The following is a 19,196-nucleotide window of genomic DNA, read 5'->3' on the forward strand; positions in this document are numbered from 1 at the left end:
AGGCGAGATTTCGACTTCTATTATTGCTCAAAATGACTAAATATAGAAGCAAATGAAAAATCTTCCACGGAGGGATGTTAACATGAAGGGCATCTTTTTTCCCCCTCAGAGATATATGACCCTGCCTGAATGGGGGTTAAAGGGATGTAAGTAAAAGCAGCATATGACCGATAATTCTTCAGTTTCCTTTGAGGTACAAAAGGCAAGCCTGAGAGGCGTGAAGTTGGCCTGAGTGGGAAAATAAAATCTTAATGAAATGTGAATAAAGTGAAAATAAATGGAACATTCCCTAACCAGGGTTTACAGTGTCATCTCCAGCCCAAGAGACAGCCTGAACCATGGTCTCTGCTGGTACCTCTGCTTTAGCATCACTGGCTGTGGCTGCTGCTGCTACCCACAGAGCTTCTTAACAAGTAGAAGCTGTTAGCTGAACTAATGAGCCTGGGAAAAGTGCAACGAAACACATAGTTCACTAAAGCTTCTGCTGTAATTCTGGGTCTTTTCTATTCTTTGTGGTGAGAGATGCAGCAAGCCCTGCCTTGAAAATACAGGCACTTGCTGAATTCATTCCCGTTTTGGAAACCACTGGAAGATTTTCATAGATTCGAATGAAGATTTTTCTTGAAACTGCAGAGAAGGGTGTTTGCTTTGTTCTTTCCACCCAGTTCTTAAAATCTAGACAGCCCTGAAATCTAAGGAAATCAAGCACTTCTGCACACAAGCCGTCCCCTACATATTTCCCAAACAATTGATACTGATAATTAATACAGGCTATCCTGGAGCTGCTTGGTCCAGTTGAAGTTCCAATGTAACTTATGCGTTTGAAGCTATAAAAATGATATATAAATAGGGATAAAACCAGCATATTGTCAACTTTGCCATGTAGTGGATTAGGCAGGCAACTAGACCATCCTTAGCCATGCAATTAGGAAGCTCTGCATGCATTTCATTTCAGTAGAAATGCTTGCCCATTTTACTGCTCCATGCTTCATCTTTCTATCCTAATATTATTATTTTAGCTGTTTTTTAAGGGAAAAAATCTTCACTTAATATGTTCTTAAAATTTTCACATTAAAAAGAGGGGAGCTAATGGCATCTTGTCGTCAGATATATTTTTTCACATACCTGCAAAGCTAGATATTACTGTCTCAGTGATACGAAGTTTGAAAGGCATTTTGCCATGAGAAGGCACTAGAAGATACCCTGCAGAGCCAAACCATTGCTAATCTCCGTACACTATATGACTTACAAGACCTGGACATACATCAAAGAAGAAAAATTTTGCCAGATTTACTTGTATTTTTTAATCTAAGCAAGACATTAGCCTTATGTAGGCACTTCTTGCAGGTGTTGTATGACCTGTGTAACAAACTTACTTTGTTATCATGAGTATCAGGCTGTTTGATGTGTTTGTTAAAGCATTAGTTCCTGGGGGCATAGGAATATGAAAGCCTTTCGATTTTTGTTTTAAAACATCTGAAAAATCTCCCCTTGTGGCTGCAAAAGAAACTTTGTAAAATCCGTGCCATGCAGGTTCAAAAGTCAGAAAGAAAATATAAAAGAACGAAAATATAAATTTAAAAAGTCTAGAAAAAGAAAAGTTCAAGATTGGTGTTAGTGCCTGACTCCAGATTTTTTATTGTTTAGAATTGTTGAGACAGTACTATATTAGTGAATTTTACTATAAACAAAACATAGTAACACAAAAATGAATGTTAATGTTGCTTGAAATAGTTTTTTCCATGATCTGCATGTAATTCTGACATATACCAGTGTTTCAGTCAATATGTAATACAACCTTTTTAATTTCTTTTACCAGAAAAAAATCACAATTTCTAGTGGAAAACCTATTCTGCTAATATTTCTTTACCATTTCCACTACTTTTTGGCACTGAAAATGTCCTTTGGAAATTGGAGGACAACTTAGCAGTTATTTTAAACACTTCATACTAGTTGACTTGCTAAATCAAGATAAATTATAGTCAGCCTTAGACATGTTTATGAGCTTGTCGAGATCACAACCTACAAACACATGAAACAACACGGGCTATTCCCTTCTGTATGCAAGCTCCATGAGCAGTTTTAAAGTCATGAGGAGACATGAGCTCTGAGTTCCTCTTGAGCCTGAGGGCTTTAGATGGCAGCACACTGACTGCTAATTACAAGAATGAAAATATATGTTTTCTAAATGTCTGATAAACTGCTCTTAGAACGTGAGAACCAGCAAATAGGATGTGGTTTTCAGCTACACATTTTCTAAGGACTCTATGTAGTTGGTTTAGGGTAGGTTTTGCATTCATTTTGCAAACGCTGTTTTAACACAGGACCTAACTTGAAGTCACAAGACTTGGCATTTGAATATTTCTCACATTTTCCTTTTGGTCTAAGGTATCATCCATGAGGCGGTGCTACTACGTGCTATTCCCACTTCAGTAACACAGCTCTCAGGGCCACAACGTAGAGTTTGGCAGATGCAACCTTTAAGTTTAGCTTTGTGATGTGAAGGTGGGATATAAGGCAGTGTGGAAATGAAGTGCATGCACTTCCAGTATTTCGGAAATGATCCCTGCAGTGCACTGGTCCAGGTTTTGTTGACTGGGCCAAGACTCAGATTTTCCAAGATGCTTTGCAGCTACCTGCCATTGACTGTGGAGGAAGGTGTGTTCTTAAATACTGGGCTGCCTGGAGCCTGCTGCTGGAAACAAGCAACTCCCAACAATGTGATGGGAGTTGCGAACTGCTGCCTGCCTTTTTTACCGAAATGCTCGCTTTTGCAGGATGTTTCAAAGGGGGTAAAATGCTCCAGCTTCAACCACAGAAACTTGTGGGGTTGAAGCATGCCATGCTTTGCAAAATGCTATAGACTCCTTCTGCAAGTACTTAAATGACATGATCATAATTGCCGTTTGAAAACATTGCATAGTTTCTATATAAAGATTGCACTTCAGATGTGTAGTATATATATAAAGATTGCATTTAAAATGTGTAGTATATATATAAACATTGCACTTACCGGCATGAGTCTTCAATAAGATCCTGCGACTCTCAGGTTCCTCTGCCCACCATAGGCCAGCCAGGTGGGCTCCCGCTGAAATTCAGAGTGAGGAGACAAACTGTTCTCTCTGTCAGTCGCGTCATACCCATTTATTTAAATGACATATTTTGGCCTTTGCCATATCTTTGAATATATTATTATTTATAGTTGGTATTTTAAAGTCATCTTCTTCCCCTCTTCCTGCCACAAGAAAATGAATGCCGGTACATTTTGATCTCATTTACATGCCACAAATCTAGAATGATTCTGCTAACCCCATATCCACTGATTATTTTACAAAATACCAATTCCTGTATTCCAAAGCACTTTCCAACCAACTTAATGGGATATTTCTCGCCATTGTAACTACAGCATTAACTTGAGTCATGATAATATATGACATGCAGTCTCTACTTTTTGGGCTGTGCATTGAACTTATTTCAGAGATCTGCCTGCAGAATAAACTCAGCACTATATACAATGATGTCTTTCTGTTATGTGTGTAAATACTAGCTTAATAATTTATTATTTTTTTTCAGCAGCAGTTTGCAGTACGCAGGTGGACACTGATCAGCCTGCATTTGGTAGTCATATTGAAGATAAAGGTGGAGTCATGCTTGGAGGGCTGTACAGTTACAGAATCAGCGGTTGCACATGTTGAATGCTCTTATGCTTAAGGTCGAGGTAACTCTTCTTGCAGTGTTTTGCATATGATATATTGGACAACTTGTGTTCAGCAATATTCTGCTGCATGGCTGGGGTATTCACAATTCAGCGTCATGGGCTTGATTCTCTCTGCAGCAAAAAAAGAAATCTGTGGTAAGCATTTCTGTTAATACCGCAGTAAACTGGTGGGTTAGCAGATGGTTTATACTGCATTTGGATGCCCTTTTCACTGCTTTTCTGTGACTAGGTCATGTCAGTGGATGTAGCTGCTTGTGTTAAGTTCAGTGCTACCAACTGCAGGGGCATTTGTTTCTTTTGTCCCTTTTTTGTAAGCAGGTGATTTGGGGTCAGAACTGGAAAACAGTAAATTATTTATAGGGCTTTTATCACTATAATGCTCTAGTTATCTCTTCATCCTTCATTTTCATTATTGCAGTTTGACAAACTAAATTTAAAAAAAAAAAAAAGATAAAAAAATATTACAATCTCTGATAGTTCTTGAAGTAGAAGTTCCAGATTAATACCCGTGAAAGTATTCAGACCAGTGCGTGCAAACTTTTCTTCCTCTGAGATGAGCTTTGCACATCAGTAGTGCAGGTGGATAAGTGCTTGCCAGTGGAGGATGAGCCCTAAAATTGTAGTACTCATTCTGGACCTTTTCAGAAACAGTCCTTGTCACCAAATCAGTTTGTTTTAATATGGGTTTGGATTGATCCAAAGAAGCAGAATTTCAGTATAGTGTCGTGACAGGATATGCATAAAGTTTATTCAGTCTGTGTACCAGGGAAGCAACCTTTTATCTTAAACCAGGCAACTTCGTGATGTTGATGTAAAGTATAATACTAATTAAAGTAAAAATTCATGTGTTTTGTTGTAATATAATATAGTGTTGTCCTGCAAGGTACTGAATGGCTTTAACTTCCATTGTCTCAATCTGAGATATAAGCTTGTATTTAATGGTGACATTGTCTTCAATGTAAAGTAAGAGCTGATGCTTTCATAAAAATTTGCATATTTTTGTCTGCTTTGGATTACTGTTTTATTTATTTTGCAAACAGAAGAGCTATTAGTGAAATTGTTTCCCATGTCAATGCTGCAATGAGCATTTAACCCAGAAAAATGCTAGCAAAACCCCAGAGACTGTGTCTTGCTTTCCCTGTAACTGTTTTCCCTACTAATGAATATTGGAAATCATTTATGTTTTAAAATATGTGATTTGTTGGCATTTGTTTTCAGGCTGGGTTGTAAAGCCACCGTATTATGGTGAGAACCTCAAGCAGTGCTGGGAGGGAAAGATGTGTGCAAATGGCTGGAAGAAGGAGCGAGCTGCAAGAGCTTCCACGAAGTGTGGTGGTTGTTGTAGGGATGTCCCCATCCAGACAAAGGAGGAGAAAATAAAAATAAAATAAGTGAATTATATGGATATGCATGCTGTGGTGGAAGGGATTATTTTTGTGTCCTCTTTGTGTCAAACAGAAAGTTTCAAGCAGAATAGTTTAAAGCTACTTTGAAGTTTTCCTCCCTAAGTCATTAGTTTCTGTACTGGAAGGGAGAAGCAAGGCTTTTTCTGCCTTATGAAAATCATGAACGCTTCTTTTTTCCATGTTCATCATCAGCAGCAACAAATTTTAAAAGCTTGGGGAAAGAAAAAAGACTGAGATATTTGAATTTTGGCCTAGTTATAATATGATTGTGGTGGTCTGGAGAAGCTGTTTTACATTATCTTCAAGATTGTGTGTTTTGTGTATGTGACCACTTTATATTTCCACCTCAGGTTAGTATTGAAAGGAACATTTGTTCTAGATTACTTTTCCATCCAAGAGTTCTCCTGAACAGCAAGTGTTGGAGCATAAAGACCTTCTGTACTCATTGAGCGTGGTGTCACATTGATAATGATTATGATATAAGTGGGTTTTAGGATTTTCCCCTGTATCCTTTTCTTGGGAAGCTTTTCTTTGAGAAGACCTGCTGCTAGCAGGTTGTGTGTATGTCCCCAGAAAAAGCAATAACTGTAAACTCCATTTTGTGCCTAAGTTTTTTCCTGCTTTCCTGCTTTGTTAACCACTATCACACTCTGTGTAAGTGTTAACCTGTGAGAGTGGCTGCTCTGATGCCTTTCAGCTGGCAGGGCTCTTCCCCCAGAGCACTGCTGTGCAGGCAGGAGATACTTTTGGTTCTGACATGCACTTCAAGCTCTGCTGTGGCAGGGTTGGTGCTGGCATATGCACTGCTGCCATCCCTGCTTAGTGCAAGAGGGAAATAACGCAGGCAAGATTTTACCAAGGTAATCCTTGGTGAAGATTTGGTGGGAATAGGCCTCACTGTCCCTGATGTTAGAGCTGCCCTGGACCTGTAAACCTAGACCCACCTGAGACGTGATGAGTCTGCTCACACTCTGGAGATACAGAAGAGACGGTTGGTGTCCTGGAGTTACAAGGGTCAAGGTCTCTGTGTAACAAGGGTGTGCAGAGGAAATGTGCAAGGATGGCTAAAAGAAGTGCCTGTCCTATAACCTGCATAAGCGAAGGGGAACTTGATAGGAAGAGATCAAATGGACGGGTCCAATACAGCTGCATGAGGAATGTCTAGCCAAAGGAGAGCTCAGGCAAGGCTGTGAGAATAAGATTAATATTGGCATTTTTCTTTGAATAGAAAAGGAAGCATGTGCTTCTCATTGTTTCACATAATGCATTCAAAACATATGCTTGATAACTGTGGAGAACATTTGATGGCGTGTTTACAGAATAATAAGCAGAACGATTAGAATAACAGATCATTGTGTGTCCCTGGAACTGCTCCTATTTCCCCCATACCCCCTTTCTGCAGCTCTGTTGCGTTTTTTCCCATTCTTAAAGTCTTATTAGATTGTTGCTCTTCTGGCAGTTTGGGCTGGTTTTAGATTTCTCATCAAACTATTTTATTCACTTTGACAATATATTTTGTGTATGCATCTTACTGATCCACAGATAACAAATCCCTGCTGAATTTCAGGGTTTGAGCTTGAGCTCAACCAAAAAATTTCCCTCTCAACCACCTATTATTATGCTGCCTTTGAATAACCACAAGTCGGAAGCCTCTAAAACAGCCGGACTGACAGCAGCAATCCCACACTTCCTGGCTTCTCACCTTTTTCACTTGACTTCTCTAACCTGTGTTTTAACAAGTGCAGAGCCAGAAGCAGCTCAGATTGTCCCCAGAGCAGTGTGGAGGAGCTTAGAGTATACCTGAGTGCCGAACACACTAAATAAGGACTTAGGCAGAGGTCAGCGTTGGTGCCAACTGAACCACAAGAAGTCAGACGGTGGATGTCACTGTTGATGTAATTACTTCTTCTGTCTTGATTACAGATTTCCATTTGTTGGCATAAGTCACGTTCCATGACAACAGATATTTAATTGGACTTTGGCTCTGTGTTCGTTCACCAGAAGTTTCTGAAGTTAAATGAATAAATAAAAAGACTGTGATGATTTTTGTTGATGTTTTTGGCCAATGGTTTCTTCCATCAACTGGTAAGAGTAGCTTCACATGAATTCACATATTCAATTGATGTAATTGAACTGGATAATTTTGAGTATTTTTTTCACCCCTCTTTCCCCCCTCCAGAATTCAGTGAAGTTTGAAATATGAAAAATTAAAAAAATTGTTTAAAAAAAAATGCAGAATCTATCCAGTTTTGTTGTACCTGTGGGCAACACAAAAACTCTGAAATTCAAGTCCGAACTAGATTTGTCTCTGACATTTCCCTTGATCTGAAAGATAGCAAAAGCCTAGATATATATGCATTAAGTGTAGCTGCTTACCTTATACTGTATGCAGCAGTAGTACGCATGTGGATGGCTGTGCTTGTGTGTGTGTGTGTGTAAGACGAAATAAATCCAGCTAACTTTCCCATATCCTTAGTGCAGATCTGATGAAGCCCTAGAATAAAAAGAGGTAAAAAAAATGGAGAAAGAGGTATAGGACTTACTGTGCATTAGTGTGGAGACTGAAACTGCTGTAGGGTTCATGATTCATCTGTGACTGATGCTGTGGTATAAAATTATTCCATGCCATTAGCATAGGAGATCCCTAACGTTATCTTAAGGGTTGTATTTTTCTGGTTTTTGACTGGCTTGTACTTTAGAAATGTCAGACACCTGGAGATTTAGGACAATCACAGAATCACAGAATGGTTCGGGTTGGAAGGGACCTTAAAGATCATCTAGTTCTAACAATCAGCATCTTTCTATAAGGAGAGTTTCTCAAAAGGGGAAAAAACCATCTTGATGTGCCTAAATATCTTCATATCACACATCTGATGGCAGGTGTTCTCTTTCTTTCTGTCTACCAAATGGTGTGCTGAAGCTGGCAGGGAAAGGGAGTAGGGTTGGACAAGCAGCTCAAGACAGATGTTTTATAAGTTTTCAGATATTTAACTACTGAATAAAATTTCAAATATCCTGGTTATTTTTAGATTTTGTGCACTGTGTGTATTTTGGGAATATTTCCACATGGTAGCGTTAACAAGAACGCGGCCTTGTTAAAGTTGCCTCAAAGGGACCATTTGAAGGAAAAGAAATTCTGTCATGAATATTGGTTTTGCATAGTATGTGAAGCTATTCAATAGGACGTGTTTGAAGTAAAATATTGCATCTATCAGAAATATTAAAAATCTGTGTAGTGTTCACAGTTTAATACTTAAATGCCCTGTTACTTCCTTTTCACTTTCTTGGTACATCAAAAAAAATGTTACATTGGTATATTAAAAGCACGTTGTATTATATGACTTGGTTTTAGCTAGATGGAGCATATTAACTTTCTTTTAGTCCCTCAGTTGACAAACATGGGCTTGGCTTTGCCGTAGCAAAACTCGTCCACTGTATTTCACGGTTCTACAGAGTATTCAAATAGTCTGGAAGATCAGGATGAATTAAAAAAATGACCTGGTTTTGTTTGTCTACACCAGTCTAGAGATCCATTAGGAGGGAGTTGCAGTAGGAAACCAGACTGAAGCAGTTCTAGAGGAGCTTGAGTTACAGTCTGTGCATGACTGCTACAGCAAAGTGAAAACTTTCAGAAGTTTTACTTTTTTCACCTTCCCAAAATAGGAAATATGCTTAAAATTCAGCTCTGTGCAAGATTTGGTTAAGTTGCGTGTGCGGGGTTGCTAAAGAGGAACATGGTTGAGAAGGGCAATCTAATCTTACATTCATACAGAGGTTTGTACACTGTGGTTTGCTTCATAAATAATGTGAATTTGGGCAAACCAAAGTTCAGCTATCAGAACTTTCAGAACTTGGAAAATTAAGTTTTCACAGATTAGGTTAAAAGGATAACTCAGGTAATGTGAGTATTTTACTACAGGCAATCATGAAATACAACTGACACTTGTCTCTAGTGCAATGCCATTATGATAAGGTAAATAAATTATGGGAATCTTTCATTATTCTCAAACCAAACATTTCAAAAGCTGGGAAAATATGTTGTACCCTGATGTGAATGCATTTTTGAAGCACTTAAGAAATTTATCCTTGCCTTTTACCTTGAGTAGTACGAATGCAGTACTTTTAAAGCAATATCCATTTTGTTTGCAATTTCAGATTATAACCGTAAGGACACTTTTTTCTCGCTTGGATATTTTAATATTACTTATCCTGGGTAGAGCTAAGGTTTATTGAGTGACTTAATTTTTACATTGCCATATCTTAGTGCAGTAAGACAGTGTAGTATTTCTGAAGTCATTGAAATATTACTGCAGTGCTTTCACAGTTGAGAAACTAGCAGCAACATTCCCAGATTTAACTTGTGTTGAACGTACATTACATCTGGGAGTCTTCTCCTTCTTAATTAGTAAAATTTTCGTACAGGAGGAGTAAACAAGAAACCTAGAGAGAATGCTAACAGCTTATATTTTCCAGTAGTATGAAGCTATATATAAATATGACGTTAGGCATCCACTTCCCTTATGGAGCAAATATTCGTAATTGTCAAGATGGTTGATTTTGAAATAATAACCAGTTTATCATTGGTGCTATTTCAGGGAGAAGCCATAAATACGCTGGATCTGACCCTCCTGTCTATAAAAACTTCCATTAGTAATGCTGGTAGGAAAGGCACATGCTAAGAGATTATTTCGGTTTGAAAGGAAGACATTTTTCTTGCAATGTTCACTATACATTTGACAATAAGTGATGTGACCTTTATTCTGGCATTTTCAGATATTTACATAATGGTTTGAAATATGGTTGTGCGAAAAGAAAGGTGTAATCTGCTTGCTAATAGGTTCCATCAGGCTTTTTATTGAGGGTGGTTTTTTTGTAAGACATACTAAGTGACAGTTACATCTCAAGATTTTGCATCAAAATAACTATGCTTGTATGAAACTTCTTTATCTTGCATGTTTTTACACTTTCATTCCATAAAATCTTATATACTCTTAAGTGACTCTTTCTTTGAAATTTGCAGCAGGTTGCTCTTTTTCAACTCAAAACATAAACAAGTGCTGGCTGTTCATGGCCCAGTACCACACGTAAAATATTTCATTCATATATGAAACCCTGACTTGGCAGATCAGATAAAAAAAAAAAAAAAAGCAGAATACACCCTGCACCCAGACCTGCTTTGTGGCTGGAAAACTTAGAATTCTGCTTTATTTGGGATGTTACGGTTATTTTGCCATCCGTTTCTGGTGGCTTTTGTGCTGTCTTTTTCTTCTGCATCACTAACCTCAGCAAGTGAAGAGAATTACATGGCTCAGGGTTTATGCATACAGTTAGTTCTCCAGCCCTGCTATTTCTTTCTCAAGTGCATGGTTGCAAAAAGTATGAGGTATTCAGCTGTGCATGAAGCAGCCCTCCAAGCCAGGTGCAGCCAATGCACCACATTTAGTTGCCAACAGGAGGGAATGCAGGGCTGACTGAGGAAAGCGTCGGTCAGGCTCTCGAACCGCAGGATGGAACAGGTACATTTTCATGCTGCAGAGTAGTCCTCCTGCAAAAGGTGATGCCTCTTGCTGGACTGTTCTGTGCAGGAAAGCAGCAATGGCGTTTAGCCAGAGCCATAGGAGTTACAATTTACCCAGCAAGAGCAGGTGCTGGTGAGCAGCCAGCTGGAATCTGGCTTTGCTAAGTCAAAACAGGACTTGAAAGTAGCTACCGCGTCAGTGTTGGGCTCCCCTGCCTTCTGTTCTTGATAGTTATATCTGATTTATCTGATAGTTATAGCAACCACCAGTTAGTTCTCCACCTATGCATGCCCTCCTTCTCCTGTGATAATGTCACCGAATCACAGAATCATACAGAATGGTTGAGGTTGTAAAGGACCTTCGGAGGTCATCTTGTCCAACCCCCCTGCTCAAGCAGAGCCACCTAGAGCTGGTTGCCCAGTACCATGTCCAGGTGGAATATCTCCAAGGAGGGAGACTCCACAACCTCTCAGGGCAATCTGTGCCAGTGCTGAGTCACTCTCACTGTGAAAAAAGTGTTTCCTTGTGATCAGACAGACCCTCCTGTGTTTCAGCTTGTGCCCATTGCCTCCTGATGTCAGGTACTAAACATTTTGCTGTAGCAAGTAGAAGCAGAAATGTAACCTCTGTTACACCTATGATCTATAGAAAAAAGGACAAAAAGGCCATCTACCAACTGAATACTTTGCAGTCTAAGAAAATGCCTCTGTGTTCTTGTTGTCAGTTGAAGGGCTCTTTACACGCATTTCTCCATGGGAAGTACTCACGGGTTGGTCTTACATTTCAAGGAACTTTTCCATCAAGCTTACTTTTTGACTCTGTCCAGCACAAAAAAAGAGCAAAATAGGTTTGTTTTTTTATATATGTGAGAGGATATACCTCTGCACATGCCACAACCTCTGCCTTTTTACCTTCTAGGTGATGTATCTTCAGTTTATGCAAATGGTCCTTGCTACACTGACTTCTGTAGCACTGGTCTGGTTCTCACCAGCCTGTCCCTAGGAGTTACGGTCTGATGTCAAATAGTTATCTGATATGTATGTGCATGCATCATACATTTACAACACAGTGTTCCTTGCTTTCTGCCTCCACCTCTTCGTCTTAAGATGTCCAGTAAAAAAACCCTCTTAGTTTCCAGTCCCCATCAGCAATCTCAAATATACAAAAGTGGGTTGTGGATTAGATGAGCGTTGAGTAGAACTGGCTTAATGTCGATTCCAAATTTACTTCTCCTTGTCTGCAACTCCAAGGATGGTATCTGCAGAGGACAGAGGGCTTTTTAACGCTGTGTTTCAGGACCTTGGTTCTGCTTTGTTAACTCCGAAGACGTGTGATATATATGACAAAGGCTGAAAGCCATTAGAGCCCCACGTTCAGTTGACAGTACCATTTTACACAGTAGTTTATTGCCTGCATGTTATCTTTCGGGAAAGTAGGAAGCATCATTGATTTCAACTTGACTTTTCTTTTGTTCACTTAGCAAATAGGCATTGTGGAAAAACTCTCGGCTTTACCCAAGTCTTTTCTTTAAATATCACAGATGATTGAGTTAGGCCAAAATATAGCCCTTTGTGAAAAATGAATACAGAACCATAGTGTGAGTATGACTGTTGAAGGAGTTTTCCTAGACTTTGCTGAAAACAAAAAGTTTTAAAGTATGAGCTGTTTTCTGACACTATTGAAATCTCTGAGACAGCAGTATTTTACTGCTTCATAAGGGCTGGTGAATGTAACTCACAAATATCATTTTCATTTGTCCCAAATCTGCCATTGTCTCTGCTAAGTCTTTATGTCATTAAAACTCCCATTCCTATCACAGCTGCAATCAGTGGAGCAATGCGGGGGATGAGGTAACATCAAATAGATCAAACAATTCAATTCCATGACAACAGGGTAAAAAAGCTTTCCTAATTTGAACTAAACTTGATATTTTCTTAAGCTTTCTCTTTATTTGTGAAATAATGTATTAGCCACAAGCAAGAAAATGGTCAGTGAGAGTAATCTTACAGAAAGCTCACAGCACTGAGAGGAGGGTGACCACCACTTTCAATTTTGCAGGGTCCTGACTGTGCTGTGATATGGCTTTCACAGCAGCCATATCACAGATACACTGAAAATGCTAGAGGGGTCTCCATTGTCCTTGGCTGTTATCTTCGCTCTTGGTCATAAATCTATGTTAGAAAAATGATGAGAGACTCAAAAGAGGAGCCAGCCTTGACTCTTAGTGGTGGGTCTAAGCTGTGCCTGCCGATGTAAAGATGAATGTTGTCAAAACGCTTCCCATTTCCTCTCTGACATGGGTTTTAATTGCGCATGTTTTCAGTATTTGTTAATTAGGAGCAACTCAAAAAAACATAGTGTGAGGACTGGCAAAGGTTTATTCCTTCACTTGAAAAGAAATGAGGAATAAAATATCATAAATCAGACTCTTTAAAATGTTTAGCTGCGTACCAGCACCGAGCCCAGTGACAGACACTGAGTAAGCCTCTGTAAGTAGCATTGCCAGTGATACTGGTTCTACCCTGCAGCACCCTGGCTCTCCTGGCACTGGGGCTCTTCTGAGAGGGCCTCCCCCGCTGCCCTGCGCCATGCCAAACTGGCTGGTGGCCTCCACTTCGGGCAGCTGCTCACTTGGGCTGAGACCACAGCGACATTCTGAAAACTGAGCAGGTAATTTAGTCAGAAGGGATAAAATGTACTGAAAACAAATCAAGAGAAACCAGGGTAATGGAGACCGATTGATTAATACAATGAAGTGTGGAAATTTTGTCCGTTTGTTTGGTGTCCTTAGGCTGTGATAGTTCTACAGTTTGTGTAGCTGCTTTACTATTTAATGCTAGATCATTTGAAAGAATGGATTGATCTATTGACATTTATAGCAAGGTAGGCATTAAAATACTCTGCTTGACTAGCTAGGGGTTTTCTGTCTCGCTGGAGGATTCTGAATACATTGATAAGTAAAAGGAAACCGATGAAAATTTCCTCTTAGGTTTTGCCTGAGCACTGGACTCCATCCTGCCTTTTTCTATTGTTTTGTGAGTCTAGTCCTTTTCTCACGTGCTTTTCTTCCAAGTATCTAAGGCTAAAATGTTCCAGAAAATCATAGGTTTAAAAGTGCTCTGCATTAGCTGGGTGCAGCAGACATGTAAGCAGTGACTTATGTCAGTGATATTAACCCCATCTTCTTTAACCAAGAGAAATTGGAACTAAGCATATAATCTATGAAATCAGGCTGTCTTGTCTGCTTCTTGTAGCATAGCATAGATTTTTGTCCAGTTATTCTTGTATTGAACACAGATCCCTGTGTTTATGTGGTGTCTGGGTTTCAGACAAGATACCTTGTACCTATTAGAAGAGTTTAGAGGCAGTGGATATTCTTTTCCTTCAGTACTTTCTTCCAGTGGTTAACCCCGTTCATTGCCAGCGTGCGTAACTTCTCTTTTGAAATTGTCTAACAGATTTCAAGTTGTTGGTTCTTTTGCCGTTGACAGGCTCTCTCAGCGTGATAACTGTGTGTAAGACCTATCATCTGAATTTGCCTTTCAGTCAAACAGAATTAAATCCTTTAAGGTCTTCTTCACACAGCCACGTTCCTCAGCTCAGAAGACTTTTGGCCCTCAATGCTGCTTCTTTAATAGCCTTTGTAGAGTATGTTTAAAATGAAAATGTATTTAAAAAGGAAGTTCAAGTATCATTCTTGCCAATGCTGTGTGCTGTTGTGAGAGAACCACCCTTTCTAGCTTGCTGTTCTCTCTTGAACCATGCAAGCTTTGTGTTAATCCCCTCAACCTGAGCATCACCCTGCAAGTTGTTTTTCAGGTTTTTTGTCTTCTGTGATTCCTGCATCTTTCATACCGTAGAGCATCTATATAACAATGCATAGGGGAGCATTTACTGACCTCTCAGGAGGAGGTGCTGGGATGAACTTATTGATGAGAAAGGGAAGAAAAAGAAGAAAGAAATGAAGTGCTATAGTCAAGTGCCTTTGTCCCTCAAGCAGGTTATTGGAGATTTGTGTAATAGGGATATGGTGGGGGCGAGGTAACGCCATGAAATCTCCTAAGAATTTTAATTTGTTTTTGAAAGGCAAATGTGTTCCTCAGCCAATTCCAGTGAACCTGTATTTAGTGAGTCTTTGGAAGAGATATTCAGTATTCAGCCATTCTGGAAAGAAAAAGTGAAACAGTAGATCTTTGAGATGGGAGAAGCCAGTATGAGTGATCTACTCTGTCAACATGTTACTTAGCTCTGTAGGACTGACCACTTCAGTGCATTTTCTGGGTTTTGTGTGTGTGTGTGGTGTTTATTCAGGGAATTTGTCCAAGCATTCAGTTTCAGTATGAATTAGTCTTACTTTGTTCTTTGCATTTTATGTGAAAACACCTGGAGGGCCATGCATTCGGTAAGTTTTAAATTGTGGCACTGTTATAAAGTTTCAGGCTCAAGAAATATGTTAGAAAGGATCAAGGTGTTTTGATCAGGGATTAAGTGTGAGAAAAGTTGGTTGTTTCATAGACAGAATGCACAAGTAAAAGTTGCCTGCACCAATGAGCCAAATTTTCTGACCATTAAGAGCGAAAGTCGCAGAGATTCTCTGGATTCATTTGCCCTTTGCTTTACTTTAAAGTTTTGCCGTAAAAGTTGCATACAGAGGGTAGGCTCAGGTCTCTTACAGCTACCAAGGAACCAGGATGCCTCAGCAGCCCTGGTTAGTTCTTTCTGCTCACAGAACATGGTGGTGGTTTTCAACAGGGGAAAGCGCCTGAGGATCTCATCCGTGTGGTATCACTGCACAGGTGTCACTCTCCACAATATTGTTGCAATACCAATTTTTTATGGCTGAAGAAAACCATTTGCTGTGTTTTTCCTATTTTTATTCTGGTTTAAACCCAGAAACTTAAATTCAGAGTATGCAGCTTTCATGGCATTGTATTTTTTCATCTGTTTGCAGTAAACTTCCAATACGGTTTAAACTTTCTTACTGTTCAGAGAACTGACCAATCTCAAACTGTTTTGTGAGTTTGAATATTACTGGATGGACTGCTGTAGATAAGGAATTCTTAGTGCTATCTTACTGGGATGTGATACTGTGGGGTCGTTTTGCTCTCCCTATCAAAACAGCATGGATTTTTTTTCTCACACTGCTTTTTTTTTTTTATTTCCTTCAAGTACTTTAACTCACTGACTGTTTAACTGATCAGTGTGACAAAAATTCACTTTTAGTTCAGCCACTGACTCTTATAAATGCTAGGCTTGAAGAAAAGCATCTTTTTAATGGCTCTTTGAAAACGGAGATTAAAAGCAATCAAAGAATACAGATATTTCTTGACTTGGGGCTATGTTTGAACACGTGGAGTAGAAAAGGCTCATACAAATCCAGTTAGGCAAACAGTTTAGTTTCCATAGCCCCCCCAAAAAGGGAAACTGATATATCTGAATCTTTGGAATTTCTTTGAAGTTTGTTTCAGAAAGCTGATGTGTTTTCAACCCCACAAGCCCCCACAATGCAGTATTTCTAGCTGTCGATATTCTTCTACATTCTTATTTCCCGTCAGCACCATAATATCACTGTCATGAATCAAGAGCATGCACTGGTGATGATCAGAACAGCTCAGTCAGAAAAGCCCCTGTGTTACAGGGGCTGGGCAGTTATCACTTGAGAGCATGGGGATTAGTGGTGGAAGCCTTATTGCTTCCCCTGAATTGATAATTAAAAAAATAAAGTGTCTTGTCCTTTGGTGAATATGCTTGTTCCTTTTTGAGTTGTAGAATGACAGCAGTGTGAAAAGTATACAGAAAGGATACAGAAAGGTTAAAAATTATAGATATGCAGGTGACTTTATATACTCTCAAGTCTTCTTGCATGATAACTAGTGAACTAGCGTAGGCTGATTGGCGCTAATACACAATAACTACAATGAGATTAAGAATGTGTATTCCCTTTTTTCAAGAAATACGGGTTCTTTAGATTCTTCCTACCAAAAGAATGACATACCTATTTAATCAAAATCAGAACATTTTTCATTGCCCTCAACTCAGAGCACTTTGCTGCAAATCGGCTCAAATTAGTCTGGTATGTCCAGTGTCTCTCTGCGTCTGCCTTCCTCTTTTCTTTAGACTGTATCATAGGTTGGTCTCGGTGCCTTGTGCTGGAAGGATATTCCCCTGACTGTGTGATACGTGATACCGCATAGGCAAGCAAAATCATCGTGAACAGTGCATCTGCCCAGTTACCCATCAAAGAAAGTGTGTAAAGTTGCCCAGATTCTTAAGACCTCCTGAACACAGCGTCGAGTTGACTCAGAACCAAATCTTTTGATGCAGAAGTGTAAGAGCATCTTAAATTAATCTGGTTGAGAGGAATGTCTCATGAAATGGAGTTAATATTTCCGATTTGTCTGTCTTATTGAAGCTGTGAGTTCTCCAGGTTGGTATTTTGACCTTGCCTTTGTCTCTTTTTTACAGAAACCTCCCAAGGCAAAGTTTGTCTCCTTTGAACTTTCTGCATTCTTCTCTGCCTTTCCTCTCCTGCTTACAGAATATTAAAATACATGGGTAAGGCTAATTCTGACCCCACCAGAAGAATCTTTTTATGCCTTTTTCTCTTCACTGGCCAGACACTGTTGCTGCAGTACAGAACCAATTTCATCCTTGTCAGGTAACAGAATTTACTGCTCGATTAAAAAGTAGTCCAATGTAGAGCTTCCAAATAAAACATGTATCCTCATGGTTGTCCTTTTTTTTCCCCCAGTGTCCTAAAATGACTACAGGATGCTACTGCTCTCAACAAAGCTGCTTTTCTTTAATGTGAATGCTAGCCAGCTCAGCGTTTGGAGCGTCAAAAAGATTTTTAGTCTCAGCGTCCCTGCTTAGAGGGACAGAGATTGTAGGCACATAGCAATTAAAGCATTTTACCTCTCATTACTGGCCATCTTGTTTTCAATATAATTCTAGCAAAGGTCTGAATTGCAGAAATCAATATTTTTGCTGTTAATACTATCAGAAAAGAAGCAGAAGTCTGTGAAGAGGTTGTCAAGGACCCAAGTTGCTCATAAACTGTATGGAAATGAATAGAATGGAAATTCAGCTTTGTAAAAACTATAGAAAGTAACCATTAAAAACCTGTTAAAAGCATAATACAGTAATATACAACAATCTTAATAGAATTTATGTTACTTGCTTTACCTCCTCAATCTGTATTATTCAGTGGAGAGGATGGTCTTTATCTGGGGTTGAATCAAAGCAGCATATTATTTCCAAGACCCTTTTACATTGTTATAGGTCCCATGTAGTAAATACACCAGACATTCACACAGGGGCATTAACATAATATGATGTTAGCCCAAGATTGTTTGCTATACCCCTTGTACAGTATTCCTGTTGGATCCTGAGCAGTTTTTTGTATGGGATCACTAAAAGCAGGATTTAGTTGCCTAAAGATAAGGAGTACCTAATCCAGATACTTCCAAAGGAGACCTGGAGCATATCAGGAGTGAATATGCAGCTCTGGGGATGAGGGGGTGAGCCGTGGGTGGTTTCTCCTTGATCCTGCTGGTTAAAAGACAAGGCTTAGGGAGGAGCAGACCAATCCTGTGGGTCACCATATGGTGTCTCGACTGGGGTTGTTAACAGGGATTTGACTTTTAGGACCATGGGACCTTTTTAAATGATCAAGGACCCATGGGGAGAGGCAGGATCCACCTAACAAAGTGGAGCAAAAGCATCTTTGTCAAGAGGCTGGCCAACCTGCTGAGGGTAGCTAGGAATGAAGGAGGAGGGAACTTACTAGAGTGAAGGAAATGATTATTGCCCTCTACTCAGCACTAATCAGACTGTATTTAGAATATGTGGTCCAGTGTGCTCCCCCCACTCCCCTTCCCCAGTACAGAAACAAGTATTTTGTTTCATGACATGGACTGGGGAAGACACCAAGGTGGCCAGGCCCTGGGAGGAGAGGCTCCGTGACCGGGGCTTGTTTAGGCTGGGGAAAGGGTGTCTTGGGGGCCCCAGCAGCAGCCCTGAGCACCTATGGGGAGGGGACTCAAGAGGTGGAGCTAGGCTCTTTGTAGCATTGGGAGATGACAAAAAACAATGTGCGTAAATTGAAACAGGAGAAGTTCAGACTGGAACTAAGGAAAAACTTTTTACCCGGAAGACAATCAGAATTGCTCAGAGAAATGCCATTTCCATCCGTGGTGGTTTTCAAGCTACAACTGGATAAACCCCTGAGCACCTGGGCTGATGACAGAGCTGACCCTGCTCTGAGCTGGAGGATAGATCAAAGAGATCCTTCCAACCTGAATCATCTCGTGATTGTATGCTCCCATCTTGAGGCAACTCAATTTTGCCATGCCAAAGCCATCTGGCTCATTTTGTGTGAGGCTAGATGGACACACGGTCCTGAATTGCAGATGTGATAAGGATTCATGACAGACAAAAAAGGTCAGTTTTATCTATGCCAATAAAATATAAAACCTGTATTTTAAACTTTAATATAAATTTTTAATTTTTTTCCAAATTCAGGCCTTATGAAGATTGGGTTGGTTTCATTTT

Source organism: Larus michahellis, chromosome 3 (assembly GCF_964199755.1).
Source record: "Larus michahellis chromosome 3, bLarMic1.1, whole genome shotgun sequence".
In the NCBI taxonomy this organism is placed as follows: Eukaryota; Metazoa; Chordata; class Aves; order Charadriiformes; family Laridae; genus Larus; species Larus michahellis.